The sequence below is a fragment of the Vigna umbellata genome, chromosome 7 (assembly GCF_029865625.1).
Source record: "Vigna umbellata cultivar VRB3 chromosome 7, Vumbellata_1.0, whole genome shotgun sequence".
Classification (NCBI taxonomy): Eukaryota; Viridiplantae; Streptophyta; class Magnoliopsida; order Fabales; family Fabaceae; genus Vigna; species Vigna umbellata.
In genome coordinates this window covers 37,540,064-37,542,274 of record NC_142171.1, presented here as the reverse complement: position 1 = coordinate 37,542,274, position 2,211 = coordinate 37,540,064, and positions in this window count along the sequence as shown.

The following is a 2,211-nucleotide window of genomic DNA, read 5'->3' as shown; positions in this document are numbered from 1 at the left end:
ATTATTCATTACCTTTATTTAATCAAAATAATGTGGCGTGTATTGTTTTGCAATGAAAAGTGTAAACTATAAACTAAGGAGAATCATTGGTATGATTCCCAAAAGAATGAATTATTGAAAAATAATCATACTTCACATGAGTATAAAGTAAGTATTAGCTTACAAAACTTATAAATGAGATATCTAAATTTTATTTATTGATAGTCTTAATCATATAACATGACTAAAGGTATCACGTAGTGAAAAATTGGTGAAAATTTCTACTAAAAACTAAAGAGATGCGCAAGAAGTTACCTATTATATGTTAGTTACAACGTGAGTTGAATGTTGATTTTCAAATGAGAAATTTGATGTCTAAACATTTTTTAAAGTTCCGGATAAAACTTGTTTAATATTAAATAATACTCTCTATATTCTTTTAAAAGTAGATTACTCTTATAAATATTTTTTATCCTTAATGAAACAATAAATATATTTGATCTACCTTATTTTTATGATGCGAAGCTGTGTATAACTATTAAACAGGTTAATATATAGTGTTTTAAAGGGTTGAAATTTGAATTTCATGTTTTTAAATATTTTAATTAATTATATTATTTGATTTGATTTAGTGTATGTGTATGTTTGTGATGTATGTTGATAAATAATAATAAATTAGAGTAGAAGTTGCAATTTGCAATTGTGGAGGTAGCTCGATGACGTGACTTACCTAAGACAGAAACGTGCACGTGTTTAAACTTGTGGACTGAAAGAGAAGATAGAAGAAGAAAAGAAGAAGAAAAGAAGAAGAAAGAAAAATGAAATGTGTTTAGAATGTGTGAGAGAAAGGAAGAAGAAAGAAAGAGCAGCAGAGGCATTTTTAGACCAACGAATTAAAAGCAGATACGTAGAATTTTGGGAATTTCAAGTCACGCACTCTTTATTACTTAGTAGCTCCAACATTCTTATCACTCTTCTTTCTTTCTTTCTTCTTTTCCCATCCTCTTTATTACATTTTATTTTTTAGATTAATTAAATCATATTAAGAGTCTAAGAAAGTTCATATTATACAATCTTTAAAGTTTAAGAAAGTTCATATTAAAAAATGTGGAATGGGTAATATACGCATATCAATGTGTTTAAATAATTTATTAATAAGTGATTTTATAAAAATAAATAATATATAATATAAAAATAAATTAGAACAAGTCATGTTGGCTAGAATTCCTCTTTTGAGATTATTTTTAAGTAAACATATTTTTATTAAGTTTAAATCCTAATGAGTACTTAATCTTTTTTTATAATGACTGTTAGCACAGATTTATTCTAGTTCAAAGAAAAATCTTAAGAATATATTGTATTTTTAATGTATTGTTTTGTGTTAAAGTAGTGAGATTTTCTTGTCCTCGATGATATACATGTGATGATAACATGTTTAATGAAATAGAAATGTATTTATTAGTTGTTGATTTTGATAGTATTAGGTGATGTGAAGGAATGATAGTTGACATATATACGAATTTAAATGATATATTTGATTAAAATATCAATAATTATGACATTGTTGAATAATAATTACTTAGCCACATATTTAATAATGATATATTAACTTTGATTTTGGATTGTTAGTATTAAATAAAAGAACATGTAATATAATAGATATTTCTTATTTCACTAACAAGTTAGGTTTTGTAAGTTGTGATATCAAGTTGTGAAAAGTTCCTTATATGCTCGAAATTTTATACAAATCTCGATATTAAATACACCTTGACTTTCAATTTGAAAATAATTCAGATTTTATATTAGATTGGATGTTACTTGCTAATAATACATACTTAAATAATATTGTGAATAACAATTATATATTGTTATTTACTTGTTTAATTGTATTTAGTTTTATGAGAAATCTATTAATGTGTGAAGTTGATTGTGACATAATATATTATATATGAGATTATATGATCTCATAACAAACATGAAGATGTTTAGTTGTAAATTGACTAGATTTTAGTTAACCAACCCTTTTTGTAATATCTTTTGGTTTTGTTTTTCCACTTTGACTATATTTAACACACGTGTAAATGATATTGTAAGTTTTGGTAAAACTGCTAAATATATTATATATTAATATATATATTATATATATATATACTTGTTAATTTTTTAAGAATTTAGAATTTTTAAATAATAAAATAATTATTTATTGTGATTAACTATAAAAACTTTTAACTA